This window comes from Simochromis diagramma, unplaced genomic scaffold (assembly GCF_900408965.1).
Source record: "Simochromis diagramma unplaced genomic scaffold, fSimDia1.1 OVJJ01000816.1, whole genome shotgun sequence".
Classification (NCBI taxonomy): Eukaryota; Metazoa; Chordata; class Actinopteri; order Cichliformes; family Cichlidae; genus Simochromis; species Simochromis diagramma.
This window is the reverse complement of record NW_024386908.1, coordinates 8,993,692-9,015,656: the sequence shown is the minus strand read 5'-3', so window position 1 is coordinate 9,015,656 and position 21,965 is coordinate 8,993,692. Positions and strand designations below refer to the sequence as shown.

Sequence of the window (21,965 nt, the reverse complement as noted above, 5' to 3'; positions counted from 1 at the left end):
TTATCTCACATGCTTAAAAACAAAGTTTTCTTGTCACTGTTGAGTAATTGCAGTGAAAATAGGTCTTTACAAGTGGGAAATTACCATAGGAGAAAGCTCTTATGACATGACTGACATGGCACAGTGTTGACTCATAACCCCCCTCCCCCCTGGGCCAATCAGTGTAATTTTGAAAATGCTAGAGTGTGCTGCTGTGAGATGTGCCTTTTTCCCAAAGTGTCATCACAACCCAATCAGCAGTGTGTGAAATATCTCACTAATCAGATTAGGCTGTTGTTCGATGGTTAGCTGTTTGCAGGGAAAACTCAGGCCGACTTTTTCCACACGGTTCATTTCGCTATCGAGTTGAACAGAGGCAAAGGTGCATTTGCGCATGTGATTTGCACTCATTTGATGATACATGTGCAGCAACTGTTAATTTACACCTGTACTACCTTAAATAGCCATGTTAAGAAAAATAACCCGAGGTAGCTGGAGGATAATGCTGTTGTGTTGTTCAACTTTCTGTGCATGGAGGCTTACTTTGAGAAGTATCGGTCGATCAATGTGCTCCATCAGTCTGCTAATCAGTTGTCAGTACGATAATTGCAATTGGTTGTATATCAATACTAGGGGAGAGGAGAAAAAAGTGGTGGAGTCACTGAATTAGGTGGGATAATGAGGAAAGGAGATATAGTAAGAAGATAGTGATGAAAGGATAAAAAGAAAAAAAGAGACTAGGCAGGAAATACCAGGAGTAGGGAGGTAAAAATAAGGGCAATGGGTAAAACAGGAAGCACATTAAAATTCTCCTGCACCACCTCTTTAGTGTTTTTGCGTGTGTATGTGTGGGTTTGAGTTGTCCTATTTGTTGTATCATTATTTTCATCAGTACCTGGCAGACACTGAGGAAAATATAAAGCACTAAACTGATGTTGCGTTTCTTTATTTAGATTCTCTTTTGGTATGTTTTCTTATATTTCCACATTTATTCCTGTTTTTTTCTTTCTTTGTGACCTTCATTTATTCAGCATTCGTTTCTCTCCTCGTGGCTTTCATTCATTCCCTCTCTTCCTCTCGGTCCCTTTCTCTCTTTAACAAAGGAACAGAGGCATGCACCGAGGATATTCAGCAGATGGATTTCCTGCATGTGATTAAAGTCACATTAGCTCTGCTCTACTGGGAAATTTCAGTTGTTCTTTTTAACTGAGCACATGAGCTTCTTTTGGAAAACTCAGAAGCATTAATGAGCAATGGAGGGAACTTCTGGAAGATTCATCTGTTTGGTTTAAGCTCTAAGCCGCAAATGTTTCATTTTTGATTTTGCTGGTAGGGTGTGACTTGTAAAGCTACTTTACCTTGGTTGATACTGTGACTGAGTGATTCAAATTTAAGTCTCTACAATTAATTAACGACTGAAAACCAACAGACTCACCAAAATGTGGGTATTTTTGGATCCTTGCTTGTCTGAGCCCCCTATACAGCCTCGGCACAGCAGAATTCATATGTATATCATTTGAAGAGTGCATTCTTCAAAGATTTAACTTCATGCTTGTGAACTAATTTTCCATCAGATTGAATATTTCTGTGTGAAATAATTCTTATTTCCTTTTTCACCTTTGGAACTGTAACTGGTGCCTGGGTTTTTATGTTGGCCATTTTTCAGATGATTCATGGCTCTGTTTATGTTTTGATTTATTCAAAGGAGGGAAAACAGTGCTTTTCTTTGCAAGCAAGTAAAACAATGAAATCATTATTTTTTCTAAATGGCTGCAAATACAGTGAAAGGAACTCACATCTGGTTATTAGACAAAGAGCGATTGACATTTTTTTTGGTCTCTCTTTTGCCGTTCATTAGCTTAGTGTTGCCATTTTTAAACTACTTTGGAGGGAGGTACAAATATTTCAGCCGATATTGCCCTTTGGGCATCTTGACTAGTAAATTTCACTTTATTGATCGCACTGGCCAATGCTTATTCGTTCTGTTACAACAACAGTGCTGAAGACCTTAAAAGTGGGACAAACTGGGGAATAAATAACAAAGCATTGCATTTCATCAGCAAGATCAGTAATAGTCCAGAATTTCACATGTGAAATAACATTTGAATTGTTAAAATTTGCAATTCATTCATGTTAAGCTTTGCCAAAATGTCATCATGTGCCTATGTATGCTGGAACTGATGTATTGAAGGTGTAGCAGAAGGTCACCTTTGCAGCCACGTTACTGGTGATGTGGCATCAAGCCTGCCAGGCTATTCTCAGAAACCTTCTTTTGACCTGGACAGGGGGCACCCAAAATCTACACATGCACCTATGCACGCATTTATATACATACACGTGTAAATACTTGGGTGTCAGAGTGACCCTGCCTATTGAGGAATCACGTAACACCTCCTCCCCTCCTCTCAGCTCCTCTTCTTCCTCTCCTCTTTACATTCTACTTTTGTCACTAACTCTTTGCTGTACTCACTCAGGCTGCAGTTGCATACCGCAGAGACTTTATGCAGGGCAACGTTTGACCACACGCCTTGGGGCAGACACATGAATCAGGCAGATTGTGTTTCTCCTCTCATTTATGGCAGGAGGTTGTTGATAGTGAGGAAGCGAGTTAACTTCATTCATGCTTGACAGGTTTATACTTTGTGATCTTGCTAATCAATTTCCAGGACATGCATATGTGTCCTCCACAAGATTATCAGCTCATGTAACAAAGCAACTTAAAGAATCGGAACAAACCTTATGTCTGAGTGATGTTTTTACAGTAGCTAGACATGTTTATATTTTGCCATCTTGAGCTCAATCCATCCATGTCTTATGTCTCCATAGCAAATGTGCACAAATGCTTTAGGATGCAGAACAGATGGATAATGTACAACAAAGATACTCAGTGCTACAAGAGGCAGTAAGCAATAAATCAATTCTTTTCTACACTGTGGTCATCTGCAATGAGACAACTTAAACACCTTGACAAGAGCTTTAATCATTCGTGATTTGTCATGTTAGTGGGTTCAGCTGGAGGTCATCCAGTTTCATTTCTATATATCTGTGTGCAAAGGCAGGTGCGTTTATGTCTGTTTGGATGCAGGTGTGTAGATTTTGAGCAAATAGCCAAATTCTTCACTTGAAACAGGGGTGTTAAACATAATGCTCAGGGCATGCAAACCGGCCCACTGGATGTTTTTAAAATAAGAGGGAGGGCATAAATTTTGGGCTTTAAATTGTATTTTAATAAGTTTTACAGCTTTTCTGGCTGATAAAGAGCTCCCACGTGGCCATCCATACTGGACCACAGTAATTAAGCAACAGATAAACTAGTGTACACAATTCTATACATTACATAAATGTAAAGTCAAACTTCTTCATATTGACAGAAAGGAGAGTTTCACCAGCCCGGCACACTCACGATCAAAGAGGGCTGGATGTGGCCCGCCATGTAAAATGAGTTTGACATCCCTGACTTAAAGCCATGCTTTTAAATCTCTTATATACACACAGACATGCATACAAAACTAACAGGGAATACAAAATCATGAAAACACTTGAGTGCAAATACATTGTTAAATGTGCGTGTAACCGTGCAGGTTGCTGACAAAGGCAGAGCCAGGCAGCCAAGCTCCCTAAATCAATTTTTAATGGCTTTGTTACACTGGAGAGGGAAGAGATTGGGGCAACATGGCACACACACACACACGCCTAACCACACGCCAGTAGCTGTACAAAAAGAGCAACGTACTGTATGTGTTGACAGGCACATGGTACAGTTATATGTACAGATATATTATAACACATGCATGTGGGTATGCAGCCACATGTTGAACATTCATATGAATACCATTCTGTCCAAGAGTTGAATTTCACTGAACATATGCTGTTGATTTTAATAAGTATGGAACCGATATTACACCATGTCAAGGTCAAGGAAAATTCTTTCCAAGACAAAACTTTTTCAGACTTGTGTCCCTCAGCTGTGGATAAACAGAACCTGCTAAAGATGGTCAGTTATGCTTCAGATGGGTTTGGACAGCTGACAGCTATTTTTATTTACACTCATTGTCTTGGTATTGTAACTGTATATTATGTCATGATTTTTTTGCTTTCTTTACTTTTATTCTGTGTAAATGATCAGTTTTTGCTAATATCACATACAATCTTAGCTAGTCTCATTTTTTTTGAACACCACCCAGATCTGACAGTAGCGTTTAGGAGTAAGAGGCTAAGAGTAAAATTTGTCATTTAGTTAAGTGCATCATTAATATCACCCAGACTCATTAAATCCTTTGCAGCTGATATTATCTAAATCATTTAATGAGTGGTTTCACATAAGCCCCCAGACTGGCCTCAATTGTTAGCCATGTTTCTTAGTAGACATACAAAACTAGTGCAGCCACATAATCCATTAGTTTTATAATTGTTTTCTCTAGAATGATGTCAGAAGGTGTCTGCGTTACTTGGAAAATAGTCCGTTTTCATTCATTTTTATCTAAAGCAGAGAGGCACAAAAGGGTGATGAAACCTCACACCTACTGCATGATCATACAATCACAGTGCAGCTATTGCAAGCTAATCACTCTTACATCACACCATCTGAAAAGAGATTAGAGCCCGTGAAGTGTTATAAAGCAGGTAAAAACAGCAACACACTACCCAGAGGCCTCTGAGTGAGAATTAACGCAATGCCATTTAATGGCATCTATCAAGGGCTCTACATTGATTAATATTACATAAGATATTGTGAAGGTCATGAAAAGAAAGTACTGAAGAAATGTTCAACCAAGTTTCCATTAAACTGTTGGAGCAGTGTAAGATCACAGCATGTAGAAGGGACAGTATAAAAAACAAGTAAGCATAGATCATTTCAAGAATTAAAGCAGGTTTGCTTATATTCTGTACTGTGCATTAAGAAAGGGCTGCAAAAATAGCAGGATGATGTGCAGCGGTTGTGATGTACTGGCAAAAGTCAGACCTGTAGATCATGTGACTTTAGGTTATGCATGAGACTTTTGAGCAAGCAGCATTGTCCAATTGAAACAGTTTTGACTTTATAAGCTTTAGAGCATTTAACTTTAAATCAGGAGGATGGATGGATGGATGGTGTTTTTCACATTAGTTCTTTCACTAATTTGATTGGACTGAATATACACCTTCAGATACTTGTAGCAGTTAGTTTTTACTATATCTGTGGTTGGAGCATTTGGCATATTTACAAAGGCTACAGTGTATTTCCCAAAGGCTGTATCTCAATAGATGATTCATCAGGAGCCTCTTTACCAGCAACAGTTTCTATTAATTTATTTTGCAATCATTTCAGAGGGAATTTCAGTTTCTTTACTGTTCTCTAACATCATATTATGAGATCTTTAGACCATAATATTTACTGTTCATGCCCACTAAGACATGTTTTATAATATGACAGCCAGATTTATTCCACAGCACTGCAGCACAGCAATAGTTTTTAAGGTATTTTCACAAAAAGGAAATGAAGGAATATCCTGTTATAGTAAGCATGCCATGAATCATAACTCTCATACTTTTCTACTGCCCACCCCTGCAAGCTTTGGCCCAAAACCACATCCTAGGCATTCCTGTCAATGTGTAGTGTGTGTCCAGGAAACAGCCCGAGGGCTGACGTTTACGGCTTCCACCTCCTCACAGTATGCACTTTTGGCCCCGTCTAAAATTCCCATATGTTTCAAGAAAAACACAAATGTAATTTTCTTTTTTTCTGCAGTGTACTTTGTTTGACATTATAAATATTCAATTCCAGTCAAAAAAAAAGAAGAAATGAATGAGTGGGGTGAACACCGTCAACCAGACTTACCTTTTGACCAAATATCTCGGACAGCACGAGCTTTATGGCTTTCTGCAATCAGCCATTCGTCCAAAAATATTATTTAAAAAAAAAAGAAAGAAATAAAGCTCAAAAATTTCTGACTGGACAAAAAAATTGAAGAAAAGCTGTCACCACTACAACTAAGAAAATCCATACATTCAAGATCCTGGTCAGATGAATAATGTAAGATTAATCCTTCTCTCTGAATAAAGACAATTCCTCCAGCTTCCCTTCAACCCACCGATAAATTGTGAAGGGACGGATTGTGTAAAAAAAAAAATGATGAGGATTTTAGAAAAAAAACAGAGGTAAAGAAAGGCTTAGAGGAACAAGAGGAGGTAAGAGAGGCTAAGGTCCTCAGAGGGAGAGGGATGGAGATAGTTAATCCTTTTCTTAGGATCTGTTCCGTATATGAATGATATGTCCAGCGCTGTCCTGCTCGTTGGCTTGCGTGTTGCCGTGTGTCTGAGAGGCGTGAGTATGTGTGAAAAAGAGAGAGACGGTGTGTGTGTGTGTGTGTCTGAGAGAGATAGAAAGAGAGGCAACAGCGTTAGGTTGCTGGCGTCATGCGCTACCCCTTCTGTGTCGCTATGTTTGTGATTCCTGCACTCAGCACGCGTCGGAGCGTGTGTGTGTGTTTATCCATGCATGTACACTTGAGGGTTGTCTTTCCGGTGCGCCTTTGTTAGACTGTGTGTGTGTGTGTGTGTGTGTGTGTGTGTGTGTCTCGATACTCCCACCTCCCCCGTTTTTCTTTACGGTACGTGTGTGCAGCCGTGCATGTGGCAGGAGAATGTACGTGTGTGTGTGCCTTGTCAAATATAGTAACATTAGTGTATGCTGCCTCTGTCTGCCTGCAGCTCTCCCACAGTGACAGAGAGAAGAAGAGGGAGGTGGAATACAGAGTGCGTGATAATACGAACGAGTGAAAGCTGAAGGAGAGATAAGGGAAAATACAGAGCAACAGAGTGAGGAGAAACTAGAGAGTGGAGTGGAAGGCATTGGGAGAAATGTGAAAGAGGGTGCAAAAAATAAATAAATAAGGAAGCTAGGTAGGAGAAAAGGGAGGCAGAAGACACGGTGGGATGAGGTTGATGGAAGGGGGACGGGAAGAAAGATTTGAGAGAGAAAGCTGTGGCGGTGGAGCGAGGGAGGATGCGAGAGAGAGAGAGGGAGGGATCAGCTGATTTCAGTAAAGATGAGAATCTCCCTCTGCCACATGGGCTTTTCTCCTCCCTCGATTTTTTTCCCTCCTCACGTCTCCCTCTCTCAGCTTTCATTTTCATCCTATTCCCTGTGGCAGCTCTCGTAACGGCTGTGTTTGTGTGTGTGCATGTGGCTGTATGAGCACATGCACTGGTGTGTGTGTCCTTGTTTACATCTCACGGACAGAACTGTGATCCTCATGAGATAAAGCAGTCCATTTTTAGGTAAATTAGATAGATTAAACTAGATAGGTTTATGCATGCCTGTGCAGTGTTTTGTGAATAATTGTGAGAAGCGTTTTGGTGGAAGATATCATTGACAAGTTTAAGACAGGTGTTAGTAAGACAGTATGTGGTTTGTAAAGCGGGAGTAGGGTATGAACTGGTGGGGCGACTGTGTGTTTGTTTGCACACAGCATATAACTACTTGGCTGCTTCCTTACATGGCTTGAATCATAGCTCTCTCACACATACACGCACACATTGTGCTGTTAATGAGCATGTGAATCGCTTGGCTCAGATTCAGTGTTCAAATGAGAGACTAGTTGTTTCCATAAGAAACTGAACCAAAATCGCTCATGAGCCAAGCGTCTTTTTCTCTCTCTTTCACTAAAGGGACTGGCATTGTTAACAGAGGGGGGTTTTCATCCTCTCTTTCTTTTCCACATGCTGGAAGCCACCGATGACTGATTTTTACTGTTTTTATTTGGCAAATATGGCCAAAATAGATATTATACACCAACCAGACAAGACCAGACATCAGAGATGATCCTTAACTTTGACCTTTCCGGGAACAAATGGTCTAAAATTTCATGTTGAAGCTGCACCTGTCTTTGGATATTTCCAATAGAGCCCAGTTGATACAGGATTTTTAATACTGATGCTAATACCAATGCACTGATACTGATATTTGGTTATTCAAAAACCTGATATTCCAATACTGACCAATGATTTTTTTTTATTTCAGACACATGAAATATAAAAAGAGTTCCCTAACACTTATGTGTACTTATTGAGTTTAGTTTTTAGGCTCTGCAGACTCTTGGCCTTTGGTGGGCAAACTAGCTAATATGAGCTGATAATATCATCCCTCTAATGAAAAGAGTAGGCTCCAATTAGCAACATTCGAATAACTGTGCAATGCAAAGGACTGTGGAATATAAAGCTGATACCAAGTGCATGGGGCCACTCTGTGACATTTTTACAGTGTTAGACCTCACTCATACAGGCCTAGAGACCAATAAACAAACCCCTGATAAGCTCCAGTTCTGTAATCTCCACCTGGTTGGTGAGTTGTTGCTGGGCGTGGCTAGATGAAATAGGTGGGAAAAAAATGCACCAAAAAAACTTGTTTTGATTGCTTTAGTCTTTAGCAGATTTCCACAGATTGGTGTTTCATATGTAAGATATTGACTTGAGTGCAAGTAGTCGCCAACTACTCGCCGACTGACAGTTAAAATGAAAAGTGTGACGCAAACCGAAAACGGAGGCTGTTTGCCTTCAAGGTAAAAGTCGCACTCTTTAAAATTCTAGGTCTGTGTGACTGTTGCCTTATGCAGCTCCTCAAAGCATTTGAACATCTTCCAGCTTCTTATGATCTTGTTATTTTACAGCTTCAGTAAAAGTTTGCAGCATTCCTGATAAGGTAACTGTGCACTTGGCACATAGTTAGCCACTATCTGGTGAACATACTGATTATTAAGCAGCTAGCGTGCCCAACATTTCCCTTAGATGGCAAAGACCAGAGCAGAATTTAAGGAGGGCGATTATTTTATTTTGAAAGGACATCTATCAGGTGGACAGAAAGACTTTTCCAACTGAGTGCAAATGTTTGTACCATTTAAGATGTAAGTGTAAATACACATCTATTTGTTAAGAATTTTTGCATGAACAAAATAAACAGTGAAGAGAAGAAACAGGAACATCATTCTGGAGGTTGGACCAAACAATTGGAAATAGATTTCAAGACATCCAATCTAACTGTGCACCTTCTTTCAGTTTGCACATGTCAGTGTCTGTTGCCAGGCTGAAATATTTACAAAGGCTGGTTAATACATTGGATTGGTCAGCTGCCCAACACACACACACACACTTACAAGAATAATCTCAACTGAGTTCTCTGGTTTCCTGTCCAAATGTGGGCACTGTGCTGGCTTTATGACATGGATGTAGTTACTGGCAGACAGAAATCATTATTTTAGCTGCCAGTAGCTCCGGATAGTGTTGGCTGTAAGGACATGCTCTTCAGCGGTATTAAAAATGATTGGCTAGAATGACAGGAATAGCATGGAGTGTGCAATATGCTGTTGCACAAAACAATTTTATCTCAGCGTTGAGTGATGTTAAAAAATATTTAAAGGTAGAAAAAAATTCTATTTTTGAATGAGCAGTGGTAGCAACTCTTCCTGTGTTTGTCTGCACATTCGTGTGCAATCCCAAAGGAGTAATTAGTCCTCTAATTAGTCCTGCCAATCCCCTCCAGAGTGCAGAGGTCAGCAGCCAGGGTCAGCTGCTTGGCACTGCCAGGTATTTAGTGCCAGGCTCAAGGACAATTTGCCACAGTTGTTATAAAATATAAAAATCGTGCTTAAAGCCCAGTGTTAATAATAGAAACTGTGGGGTTTTTTGTTTTGTTTATTTTTCACCGGCAGATGTTTCCCCTCCTGCAGTTTTAAACACCACTCAGAAACCAAGTGAAAGAACACCGAAGGCAATTCAGTTTTGTCAGAGGCATCCATCTGTCGGCTCAAAATCCAAATATTTGGTATCTTGTGCCAGACTTTTGTCTTAGCACCACCCATTAATTATCATACATTTCTTAGCATCTGAAAGAGGCCTTGCACTTCTGTGGTATTGTCAGAGATGTGAGCCCTTGCGGTGGCACTTGATCTCATGTTCCATTTTTACACTCAAAATTCAGAGTGTTTCAACTCTGACTTTGTTTTTTCATTGACCTTGCAGTTTGCAGCAGATGAAATGACACCTGTCTGTGATGTAACCTGAAAGCAATCCCCAGTGGATGAAAAGGGAAAAAAAAACCCTTTCATATCTTACGGCCATCTTTGTTATCAGGTTCTTACTTTTTCTCCAAAGAAGCACAATTGGTGCTGCTTTTTGCATTAAATTCAACTACTGCATGTAAATCACTGACATGTTTGCCAGCCTCTGCACTGTAACGTGCACCCATCTTGTAGTGAACACAGTTAGCACCCCTGGTATTAAGTAAGCAGCACTAGCATTTGGCAAAATCCAATCTCTGATCTAAAATCAAGGCTTAATATGTGCTCAATCCTTTGTTACTTACAAAATCTGTATGAAAACAAAATCTTTATACTCTATGTGTAAAAAAGAAAAGTATGGCTGTTGTTTCAGAACCACGGACAGCAGCACTGTTTGCTGTGTTATGATCTGATGAAATGACACAGAGTGCAGTGTAGTAGACTGTTAAATATCCCCCCCCCCCCTTTAGTTTCCCAGCTTATTTAATTTTTTGTTGTTGTTGTTGTTTTTGATAGCAAATATTGAATTATTGCCAAAAGTTTTATTTACTAAAAAGTCCACAGAGAGAGAGACAGTGGGAAACACAGAGGTGAGAGAGCGAGAGCTATAGCTGTTTCTGTGTGACTCACCTGGCTGATTGTTGCTTGCTTTTAGTTTTGTTTAGTTTCAAGAGGTAGCAGGGGTGCTGAGACTTTGTCTCCTCAAACCCGCCAGAGCAGCACAGTCACTTCGTCCTAGACCTCCAGATTTACAAATGAAACTCTTTTCTGAAACAACAGAAAGAGTCCACTGTGGCTATAATTCTCAATGTTCATGTAATATATACATATACATATTTAAAAGCAAGTTGAAAAATTCTGATAAATGTTTAATTTAATAAACAACACTGTAGAGAGTGTGATTGCTCCTCTAGCTCAGGTAGTTCATTTAAAATTTTGCACACTGATTGAGAAGGAAGAGCTTTTTACAACCAGGTAAGAATGCAAGGCAAGCTTGATTTATTTGTTTCTCCAAGGGATTTTTTCCTCTTTTTTTAGGATTGTTTATATGTCTGGCAAAAAAGGCATGCTGGCATTGGGATCCATTTTAAGTGCCAGCACCTCCTGCCAAGGCGACTTTTATGGCCAGTTCTGTTCCATCAATGATGCAGGAAATACGTGTTATGAAAAATGATTACTTGCAACGGTTTGGAGCAGGAAAGTGTATTTTTTGTGTTTTCTGCATGCCTGTTGTGGTGTTGCACAGAAACATTCATTCTCTAGCTACATGAATATTGTTTTATTTATTATCTTGTTGGCATAATTAAATCCCTGCAGTCCTTGCTGTCTCTTGCCTCCAGTATTGATGATATATGAATTTAAACCCAGTCTGTAGCATTCATTATAAGTTGGAGTATCACCCCCCCCCCCCCCCCCCCTTTTCTTCTTTCACTCTCTTATGCCAGCTCCCTCTTCCCTCATATCTCTCTCTCTCTCCTTCCCTATCTCCTCACACTCAGCTACCTCCTCCCATGCTGCGTAATTTACTGTGCTATTGGGTGAGTGTCACTGAAGATGAATTGGCCCTAGCCTTTGTATTAACACCAGGTCTGGCTGGGCACGTTTAGCACTTCTACCACTAGTTCCTGCATAGAGCAAGTAACTTCAAGGCTCCATCTGTCTTTTCTTGCACACAGAGAAAAATTATACATGTTCACGGTTCCATCAGAGTCTGGACTGGTGTCCCTGTTCCCATTCATCAGCTTTTCCTTGTAATCCGTGAATCAGCCTTATAGTGGCCAGACAGTTTTATGGCTCTTTGGTCAATATGGTCAATGAGGACTGCTGCATAAAAAAATTAATCATGTTTTAATTTGTGGCTTGAGACACATTTTCCCAGACAGGCTTTTATTCCAGTGCCTCAGCCTTTTTATTTTATTTTATTTTATAGATACAGTATAGCTTTTATATACGTTTAACAGTTTTTTTCCCCTCATATTGAATTTTTTCTGTTACGCTTATTGTGGTCAACCCTTTAACTAAATTAGGTAAGGTGACATGCATACTTTACATTCATAGTGACATTAAGGGGTTGATTTAGAGAAAGATAGATGATGCTTCCTTGCAACAGGGTACCTGTTCAGTGGTAACATCATGCTGTGCTAGTCCCAAATAACACTTTAATAACATCAGCCGTTTTGTCTTTCTTAACAGACCACTTTTAAACGGCAGCACCTGACTATTTTTTAATATAATTAGCAATTAAGCTAAAGGATTGCCTTCATCTGGCCAGGACCTTTCTGTGTGAAGTTTCCATGGTCTACCTATGTTTGTGTGGGTTCTCTCTGGGTACTCCAGCTTCCTCCCAAAATTCACAGACATTCAGTTTGTGTGATTAGGTTAATTGGTGATAACATAAATTTAAATAAGAGAATTATTTTTAATATTTGAATGAAAATCTTTTGCAGTCCATCACTGCCTGAACTCTAAAACCCTTGGACATCATCAAATACATCACTAAAAGCACCGCCTTCAGCTGCTGCGTGTTTGTGGGTGTCTTTCTGCATCAGTTTTATCTACAGTAACTGAAGAGCTGCTCTGTTGGGTTGAGATCAGGTGTTTCACTTGGCCACTGAAAAATAGGTTGATCTGATATCCTCGTGTTGGTGTTGTTCCCAGATCATCATACTAAATGTTGTTCCAGGATCAACATTGCAAGTGACCAATCAGAATGTTGTGACGTCATACTTTTGCGACTTCGGGAAAAACCGGCGTAAAACAAAAAACTGTACTAAAGCTGCGTGAAACCGCCTCTGTCCGCCGATCAACGGACCCTGACCCTAACCCTAACCCTAACCGTAACCCTTTAATAAACAGTAAGCAGAATTGATATTGTCCTTGCAACATTGGAATTTCATAAATGCACGAATGGCTTGGAGCGCAAAAGAATAACGTCACAACAATGTGATTGGTCACTTGCAATGTTGAACCTGGAACAACATTTTCATGATGGTCTGGGAACAACACCAACACGAGGATATCAGATCATCCCTGAAAAATATCCATTACTGTCACTTGAGAAACTCTTGGCTTGCTTCTCTGGTCAGCTTTGGGTCATTATTAATTTGCATTGTAAAGCACAGTCCAATTAGTACTGGCTAAATTTCAGCCAACAATATAGCCATGTACACCTGAGAATTCATGCTCTTAATTCTCAGCGGTCACATTATCAGTAAATGCTAGTGACCTGGTACCACTCCACCACATTTGCTCATAATTTGACACATACACTTTGCTGGACGGGGTTTGCTTTGGATCATGACCTGTTTCTTTCCTTTTCCTTCATTTTTTTCTTCCGATCATTCAGGTACATGTTAATCTTGGTTTCATGGAAAGATTGCTTTTTTCAGAGCTGTGCAGACTCTTATAGAGGTTTTCTACTAGTCTAATTTCCTGTTCTTGAGTGTTACTATCTTGTAACCCCTCTAGGTTTTGTATTCATGAAAGCATTGCTTGATTGTAGACTCTGGAGTCATTTTCGAAGGAAATTAGGGTTACAGCAGGCAGCACGCTAATGGCGCATGCGCACTTACAAAGGAACCTTCTGACCAACTTTACACAAACATCACATTGGGGAGACATGTCAGAAAGGAAGGCTGATAGGAAAAAAACAACGAAAATACATAACATGAGGTAAGAGGAGGAGAAAAAAAACACTCAGACTGAGCTCCTAGTGGGAGAACAGTTTGATAACAGAAAAAACACCTCAGCACAAAAAGCACATGACTATCAATACACCATAGAAACACAAGACAAGCAACAGGGGCGGGTAAAGGGTACGAGAGAGCCGGTGTAGACAGCGCATCCGGTCCTGCGGCATGTCTGCGCTGGTCCAGTTGACTGCCATCTTTCCCGGTAGGGCACAAGCATCGAAGGTGTTTGGAAAGGGAGGGGGGATCAGTGTGTGCATATCAGTGTATGTGTGTGTGTGTGTGTCCAGAGTTCAGCTGAGACAGTGTCCTTCGCCCCGCCAGGCTAAGTAAAAATCTGCTGAATTTGTCATGAAACAATGGAAGAACTTGTTAGTTAATTTTCCAGTTACTTTTAAGCCTCTGAAAAATGGGCAACTATGTACAAAAAGTGTCTGTAGCTCCTGAACGGTCAATGCAGTGCTTTGGTTAAATCGTTTGACTTAAAGCTTAAATTTTGTAAATGACATATTGTCTGTTTAATGTTAAAATCAATTTCAGAGGGAAAATTACAGAATCTGTCACAGTCCATTAATTTATGTATCTAATTGTATTTTTTGTACATGTGTGAGAAGCAGTCTGAACTCCATAAGTAGAATCTGTAAGCTGTCTCTTTATTGACTGCTTTTAACAATGAGAACGGTTGAGGTAAATCATTGTAATCCTCCAGACGTGGAGATCAATTAAAAGTTATAGGCCAGGGTTACTTACAGCCATATTTATATGGACTGTATGAAATTACAAAACTATAGCAAAACTAAGCAAGCCAACCCATGCTGGAGACTGACTGAGACTGAACTGAAAACATAAACTAAAAACAAAATAAAAACAGCTAATGAAAAAATGGAAAACTATTACGCTCCAGAGCCAGTGTGGAGAAAAAGACTTCCGTGCCTTAACTGTCCTGCTTGGCACCCTAGCTTTACATCGTTGTTGGAAGATCTGGCTGTAAGTGAACAGTGTTCGCACTAACATGTGAGGATGACCAAAAACAGGCGCACCACGGTTCTTGACCTCCTCTTTAAAAAAGAAAAAAGCTCAATGTGTGCAACGGCCGTTTCTGACGTATTTCCATGTAGCATGCTATCTGTCACTGGATAAATTAAGTGGTGCAGTTGATGGATTATGAAGCATTTTCGGCACATACACGTTCTCAGTCGCACAAGCACGCACACTCACATAAAGTTTATCCCCTCGGAGAGTCTCATTAATTTGGCCAAGATGATTTGTTCCGAAAGAGGCTGAATTCATCACAGCCAGACAGATGGTAGAGAGGGATTTCCTAGAGGAGAGCACAAAGGTTAGAGTGAGTGGCGATGGGCATAGAGGAGATGGTGGTGAGGGAAGGAGAACAAAAGGAATGTGGACTTTGGAAAAAAGATGAAACGAAGAGAGCAAGACAATAACAAAGTGTGAAGCAAGAAGAGAGAAAGATAAAAGCAATAAGACAGAAAAACAGATATGGGATAAAAGAGAGGGATAGTTGAGAGATAAAGAGGGGAGAGGCCCCATCTGTCTTCTTAGAGAGAGATGGAAACAGACATTAGAGGCAGAAGGCGGAAATCACAAGAGGAAACATGGAAGTAGAAAAAGGAAGGGTTGAAAAAAAACATACTCCTTACCAGGGGTAAATTGGTCCAGCTTCCTTGAACACTATCTTGGCCATCCTTTAAGTTTCTTGTATGCAACTTGAAGGACTAAAACTATTCATCTAAAAAAATCTTTCTGAATTTGGTGTTGTCATGATGGCCATGGAAGGTGCTATGTAGTGCTCTGAACCAAAATTTCCAATATCTCAACCCAATATCTCAATTGGCTTGAGATATGATGACAACATCATGGTTCACAGCATTTTTCATATTCATTAAAACCTTGGGACAGCTAGAGGGGACGGAGGCCTTGCCGTCTTAAAATGTTGTCATGTTTTGAAGCTGACAATTCAGAAAACTACAGCAAAAGCCCATAACTTGTTACTCATGTGTTTGCTGAACAGAGAGCTGTAATCAGGATGATAGCAGTCCTGGCTTTGTCCAAAGTAGTAATAAATCAGTGTAACAAATATCAGCCTCCTTATTGTTTTGGTTTTATTAAAAAAAACTAAACTTTACAGATGATGTTTTTCATGCTTTTTTCCATAATTGGTGTCATATACACATATACATATATATGTGTGAACATGTACATGTTAATATGGAGCTTGAAATAATGAGGTCAGCATATGAATAGTAATCCGTGTGAGCCAACAGCTCACTCAAAGCTCAGTCAAAGAGCAGAGAAATCCCTAAAACGCTCACCTCAAGCAGTAAACGCACATGCTGTTCAAACCCTCTGCTTAAAAGGGACTATCCATCAGATGAAAGCTGGCTTAAAGGAAAATGAGGCAAAACTGGGTGGTTTCACACAGTAGATGAACTAAAAGGGCTTCACTGAGGCTCAGTATAAGGTAAAGAAGCATTATTTGCATTAGAATTGAAGAGTAAAAACAACTAGTTTAGTCAGGTAATAAAAGAGGGGCCATTACATATGAAAAGACGCACATCCAGTACCAAGGTCTTCTCCTTTCACGTTATAAAAGATTGAGTAGGTAATTGAATTCCAGACTTGATTAATGGCCCGAAATGTCATGACTTTAATTCCTTTTGGATATGTAGCAAAGAAAAAGCACTGTTCTGAACACAAACTACCATGTAAACATACAGACCACAAGAAAGAGCACAGCAGTTCGCCTTTGCTCCTTCTTTCTCTCTCACACATAAACATGTTTTTTCTGAGCCTCTCCTCTATGAATGATTTAGTGAGTGTGCCTCCAACAGGCTCGTTTAAGAAGGCTGTGAAACTAGGTTAACTTAAGGTGGGCTGCGCCAGCTTAGAAGGTCCACACACATATAGCTTGTGTCAACATCATTTATTTCCATTTCTATCAAACCGGGTCCTTCATTTAACACGCTTCTTACCCATCAGCTTTAAGATTTAAGGGTTATGACAGCAGCGCTAGTCAGTTATTCCAATATGTCAATAAATTTCACAAGAATGTGTCCTGTTTTTAATATGTTCAATTCGTGGCTTTGTGTGGGCATTTGTGTGTCTTGTGTGAATAATTCAAAGCTAGTTATCCCACACTGGCACGTGCCAGCGTTCCACTCTTTTGAAAAATTGAAAAAAAAACTACAATGTCCCCCCTGCCCATGCATGTGACTCTTTTTGCATCCTTGACTTTCAAAAAGTTGACAAAGTAAGAGACACTTTCAGAGAGAAAATGAGAGATTATGGTAAGAGAGAGGAGGAAAACAAGGAAGGGAGGTTGAGTCATCATCCTTTCATCCAATCCCCATTCTCTGCCTGTTGCTTTGGTAACATGATGTCAGTGCAGCCTCTAGCAACTCCTCTGAGGTTAGCGAGCATTAGTAGAGAGGTGTGTCTGTGTGTATGTGCATGCATGCGCGTGTGCGTGTGTGTTCTTAAGTCTCTCTTGGCAATTGCTGCCACAAAACCAACTGTAACTTAACTGCAAAAAGCTTAAGGATCATAGGTCAGGTGAAACCGCCAATCAGTAGGTCAAAAGGATGTGTGTCTTTGTTTTAGGTTGTGTATGTGTGTAGTTGAGTGTGTGGGTGTGGGTGCACTTAGCTTTCTTTGTATTTATCAGCCTGAGTCTGTTTTGAATGGTTTTATGAATGGCTTTCTTTGCTACGTGTGTGTGTGTCTTGTTTGTGTGTTCAGACAGCTAGGATTTCTTTTCATATTGATTGTTATAATCAACTATTACTAAACTTCTTTCTTTCTTTTTACCGCTCAGCAGTCAAGCACAATTTGCTCATTTTTCCTTGCTGGAACAAAGTTTGTTGCCTGGCAACATCACTTTATTGAGCACTCTCCATCAGAAAGTCATGGTATCTGCCAAGGCTTTGGTGAACATTGCTGCTTTAGGGAAACACAAACAGTAATTTTTGGTCTTTCGGTTGAAAGGTTATTCAGTGTGAAGCATGTGGAGTGATTTTTATTTTTGTCAGGGTTGTGAAACCTTGAAAAAGTATGTGGGAATGGATATATTAGTCAGATAAAGGATGCCCTCATCCACCTGCAGAAAATGTGCTGCAACTCCCAAACATGGTAAGATCAGGTCTCTCTTAAACACGACTTTTACAAAGAGTCATTCATCTACTGTATCTACAGACGTAAAATAGACTTACCGTAATTGAAATGTATATAGTAGCAGTATTGAGCTCAGTCAACTTTTTTACATAGTTACTGTCTCTCTGTGTACTGGGCCAACAGCCAAAATAACAATTATGGGAGGATAATAGCAGGAGAGAAAACAGATTTTAAGGCTTTTTAGACCCAATCCAGACAGCACAATTTCCAGTAACATTTCAAAATAAAAGGGAATGATGGCCTTCCAGTGTTTTCTCATAGTTTACCTTACTAAGGCCAGTGTTTTGTCTCACTATATCGCATTAGGCCTTCAATGCATGCATGTGTAGTTAATTCAAATACTGACCAAGACTTTTTTTGTATTGAATATGCTGCCCTAAAACATCCTGGTCTTTTTTTAAGATTTGTTCATCAGCAGCTAATTAGCTAATTATTTCACTCAAATCTTCATAAAAATCCCTTTTGGCCTTTCCTTATTTTCATGTTTTATTTCGTATTCATGCACCGTTCCTCTCATTATTGAGTTTTAATGCTGTTTGTCATCTTGAAATGCCTTAGTTTGTGCAAATAGACTAAGCTTAAGCCTATTAATATGCAACAGCAAATGATTAAGGCAAAGGCATAACTTATCACATTTTAAAGTGGATACAAAGAAAAGAGAAGAAAAGGGGCTGAAAAAAACTGAAATGCCTCTCATTCTGTTCCATCTTACTGATGAATGTTTGACATTTGTGGATAAAAACTGTAATTATGTGTTTGTGTGTTTGTGAAGGAGACAGAGGGACGGAGAATACAAATGCCATTTCTAAGTGGGAAGGCTGTAATCTGTGTGCGTGTTTGTGTTGCTTTGCCTTCCTCTTTGTCAGCGTTGGCGTGTGTGTTTGTGTTCATGCAACACTGATTGTGTTTATGTGCATGTACAAGACACTACGAAACAGTGAGGCACTAAAGCAAAAGACATGATAAGTCTTTGACATTTGTTCGGATAAACAGTAATCTTGTTTTACAAATTCAATTTTAATAAAGCACACTTACTCTTAAGACTTCAAACAAGATAGATAATGTTATGCAGATATTAGCAGTTGAACCTTCAGCATGCCCATAAATGGGTTTTGAGGAAGAGGTTTAAATAGGTCATGAACTGGAAGAATTCAAACACAGCAATAAAAACAAGTTCTAATGAGTTCGCTGGGCTTTTCTGGGTGATCAGTCACATGAACTTAGGGTCAGAAATTAACTTTTGCTGGTAGCATAGTTAAAACGTGCTTTTTTTTGTACTAGCCAAAATTAATGATGATGTTTTTGCATCTTACATTAATTCATTTCATTGTGTTAATGAGATATTTTAAGAATAGAAAAGCAAAGCCCAGACCAAATGTGAAAGCTAAATTAAGCTGGTATATTGATCAATGCTGAGACAATTCATGCATTAATAGAAGAAGTATTTATCTAAATAATCTACTGAACTTTTTTGCTACTAAATGTACTTAAGCATCATTCTCTCATTCCTCTGGATACTACAGCTTCCTCTCACAGTCCAATGGTGATGATGAAATAAATGATGTCATCATTCATCCATCCATTTTCTTAAGTACTTATCCACTACAGTGTGTTAGGCAGGTTGAAGTCTATCCTAGCAGTTACTATGAAAGAGGCAGGTTACGCCTTTGATAGCTTACCACTGTATCACAGGACTAAGGTGAAAATGTGTGAATTCAAGGTAAATAAGGCTCTAAAGTGCAAAAATGAAACTGCTATACAATTGTCACAAATTAAAATTGTGGTTTATAAACTGAGAGAGGAAAGTGTTCATTAAGACAAGAAAATTTAGATATTTTTTATATTTTTTCTAGTCTTACTGACTGATCAAAGGGCTTTATGTCACGGTCGGCGATGGCCAACCGTGGGGAAGTGAGGAATGAGGACCCAGGCGTGGAGCTCTGAATAACAACAGTGCATTTATTTACAGTGTGGTAAATATTGATGCACAATTAATCCCCGTGCTCCCCAAGACTCCCGTGTGTGTCTTCCAGTGGCGTCCGCGTTCGTTATCCCCGCTGTCGTGACTCTGCACACCCTGTGCGTGCTGTCCTTCCTCTCCACGCTCCTCCTGCAGGAAAACAATGGAAGCAGCCGTTAGACACTGACCCCTGCGGGCAAACACGATCTGTCCTTCCTGGACTAACACACACTGACTTGGGAGTCTAACTCAATGATCCTGCGTCGGTGGGAGCTCCAAGACTCTCCTAAGTAGCTCCTCCGACAAGCCCTGATCAGCAGCAGGTGTGTGGCTTCGGGTGTGGCCAGTCCCCTTGCAGGGCCACACCCACCAGGCCTGAAGGCGCCTGTAAACAAGTGTTAAGACACACCTGCATCCATACACACACCCAAACACACTCATATCTACAAGCAATGCGAAGAGGGGCAGCAACACCAAAAATACATATAATATAACAAGTCCATAACTGCTCAGGGATCCTGGGTCGCTCAGACCCAGGACCATGACACTTTAGGCTACAAGCTACATTTAACCTTGCATTGATACAGCACTTTATTCTTGTTGCTTCAGGCATTTTATGTACCTCATATTTGTGGTCATTTCAGAATCACAAAGTAGTCTGAGTTGATTGCTTTGGATTGAGGGAAGGAAAACACACACATACACATACAAACTCGACACAGAAAGGCCCCAGCACGGCTTTAAACCAAGAAGCTAATTGGTGAGAGGTGACAGTGCTAACTACTGTTTCACCATGCCACAATTCCCAAATAAACCTTCCATTCCCCATCAGATGATGTAACTTTATGTCACTTGGTGCACAGCGGACCCTCACACAATTATATACACAGAAAATACAACTCTCAGTGATCCCTGCTAAATTAGGCTAGATGGATGGTGTAAGACCAAAAAAAGGTCACTGGTGGAATCAGCCTTTAACCCTTTAACAAGAAATGTTAGGTATTAATGGATTACTGTAGGTTATTATTACCAGTACAATGAAAAAAATACTAGTTACATTTAAAGAGACTGCAGAGATCTTGCTTAAGTGCAGCTCCATCTCATGAACCCATATTTTAATCACAATAGAAAACAGAAACTATATCACATATTTACAGTGACACATTTTACTGTTTCCTGAAAAATATTCGCTTGTTATTTATTTGATGGTAGCGGCACAGCTCAGAAAAGAGGCAGTGTTTCTCAAGTAGAGATGAGCAGGGGATTCCCGCTCTGCAAAAAACTGTGTCTACAAATTGTGAAATAATTTCAGAATATTTTTCCTCAAAAAAAACTTGAATAGCTCGCCTTTTATAGTATATAATAGCATTAAAAGATTGTAGGAACTTGGAGACATTTTTGTGCGCAAGGAATAAGGCTAGAACTCAATAGTGAATGCCTGTGATTTTTCTGAGCCTCGGGTGGCACAGCATTAAAATCAGCCATGATTCTGTCTGGAAATCAGTACATGGGCTCAGGAACACTTCTAGAAATCACTGTCTGTGAACACAGTTCAACGTGCCATCCACAAACGCAGGTTAAAGATCTATGCATGCAAAGAAAAAGTATGAAGCAGTGATCTTCTCACCAAAGCTCATTTAAAATGGAGTGTGAAACTGCTCTGTGGTCAGACAAATGAAAACTTGATTTTCTTTTTGGAAAGCATGGATGCTATATTCTCTGGACTAAAGAGGACAAGGACCATTTGGTTTATTGTTAGTGCTCAGTTCAAAACTTTTCTTCTCTGATGAAATAGTGTGTATATGTGTAAATAGAATTGGCAGTTTATACATCTGGAAAGACACCTTCAATGCTGAAAACTATATCCAGGTTTTTGAGACAATTGAGACAATGTCCCTTTTCGAGAAAGCCTTGTATATTTCAGCAAGCGAACACTAGACAACATACTGCATCTACAACAGCATGGCTTTGTAGTAGAGGAGTCTGTGAGCTGAACCTTTCACCAACTCAAAACATTTAGCACGTCATGAAATACAAACTAAGACAAATAAGTCCCAGAACTGAGCAGCTAAAATCCTATATCAGACAAGAATGTGACAGGATTCCTCTCCC

The 21,965-nt window shown here is 39.8% G+C and overlaps 2 protein-coding genes across 3 annotated transcripts in view; one reads left to right on the top strand and one right to left on the bottom strand.

Annotated features, from left to right (window-relative positions):
* Positions 1-7,113, bottom strand: part of lrtm2a (leucine-rich repeats and transmembrane domains 2a) — a 29,715-nt gene extending 22,602 nt beyond the window's left edge. The window contains exon 1 of the mRNA XM_040035317.1: positions 5,798-7,113. The gene's annotated coding sequence lies outside the window, so the exon portion shown is untranslated. The remainder of the gene's footprint in view (positions 1-5,797) is intronic.
* The window catches only part of cacna2d4a (calcium channel, voltage-dependent, alpha 2/delta subunit 4a), a 105,086-nt gene that overhangs the window by 61,315 nt on the left and 21,806 nt on the right, over positions 1-21,965 (top strand). The window lies entirely within an intron of this gene.